We start from the raw sequence: 1,435 nt of genomic DNA, 5'->3' as shown, positions 1-1,435 counted from the left end.
TATGAGGTCATTCCCGACGGTGCCGCGTCGCCTCGGCGTCGACAGCACCACTCAGAGATAGTGCATGTTGTTCGCCTCAAACCGTATTTCGCGCGTTAAGGCGGCGCCAACTGATCCCATACGATTACCACACTTCCACTTTCTTTTAGTCAGCATCGTAGTTTAGTAAGCATCGGGTCGATGCTTTTCTTTTGGCGGGGGGATAATGCCGCTAGTTGTCACGCGCCAGCGCTGAAAAAGAAGTGACTTGAACGCGCGCTCGGCAAGAGGTGGGCGCTAAAGAAGAAGAAGCAGAGGCTGAGGACGCCAGCTTGAGTTTTTGTGTACGCCATCTTGTACAACTGTCTGTCTCGCCGACGCCCGGTACATCTTCAATTGTCTTTTCGTGACAATATATATATATATAAACGAGAAGAGAGGGAGTTAACCGACGGTCCCGGTTTTTATTAGTCATATAATGAGAAGCCAACAAACACTGACACCAAGGACAACATAGGGGAAATTACTTGTGCCTAATAAATGAAATAAAGAAACGATAAATTAATGGAAATTAAAGTGGATGAAAAACAACTTGCCGCAGGTGGGAACCGAACCCACAACCTTCGTATTTCGCGTGCGATGCTCTACCAATTGAGCTACCATGGCGCTGTTTCCCCATCCACTTTCTCGGGTATTTATGCGTCCTAGTAGAACCCTGGCAGTGTTAGCCAGCGCCATCGCTCACATACCTTGGCGGCGGACGTGGAACGTCCTTCTTGCCGCAGGCGTCACGAGAACGTGATCTTTCTGGGTGAAGGCAACTGGTAAATAAACCCACACATGCTACCTGAATACATCAATGTTGCCGAATTCGAGACCCTCGTTATGTAATAAACAAGAAGAGAGGAGGTTAACCGAGAGCCCCGATTTTTATTAGTCATATAATGAGAAGCATCGCATGCGAAATGCGAACGTAATACTCCCAGGGTCCTACTAGGGCACATAAATACCCGAGAAGGTGGATGGGGGAAACAGCGCCGCGGAAGCTCAATTGGTAGAGCATCGCATGCGCAATGCGAAGGTTGCGGGTTTGATTCCCACCTGCGGCAAGTTGTTTTTTCATCCACTTTAATTTCCATTAATTTATCGTTTCTTCATTTCATTTCTTTATTTCATCCTGGGGACATGTTCAATTCTATCCATAATATAGACTGACTGCTTGCATAAGGAAGCTGTCAGTCTGTCTATTGGAATAAGAACAGCGTTTTTTGAAAGGTTCGGGCATGCAGGATTGGCAATTGTAATGTTTTTTTTTTCTGCACTTGGAATTCTGCTGTACTCCCTTTCTGTAGCATGTTCATTTATGCTTGGCCGCATCGAGCACCAATTTGTATCTAGCCTTCAAAGATATCTTTTTCGGGTAATTCGTACAAATCGCCACACTTTTGCAATGAAC

General features: G+C 46.1%; 1 non-coding gene across 1 annotated transcript; it reads left to right on the top strand.

Moving 5' to 3' along the window:
• Window positions 1-1,015: 1,015 nt before the first annotated feature.
• On the top strand, window positions 1,016-1,088 carry TRNAA-CGC (transfer RNA alanine (anticodon CGC)). Its single transcript has one exon. It is a non-coding gene; the product is annotated as a tRNA-Ala (tRNA).
• Window positions 1,089-1,435: the final 347 nt, after the last annotated feature.

The sequence above is a fragment of the Dermacentor variabilis genome, chromosome 2 (assembly GCF_050947875.1).
Source record: "Dermacentor variabilis isolate Ectoservices chromosome 2, ASM5094787v1, whole genome shotgun sequence".
Classification (NCBI taxonomy): domain Eukaryota; kingdom Metazoa; phylum Arthropoda; class Arachnida; order Ixodida; family Ixodidae; genus Dermacentor; species Dermacentor variabilis.
The sequence above is the reverse complement of the archived record's forward strand: the minus strand, read 5'-3'. Positions and strand labels throughout refer to the sequence as shown.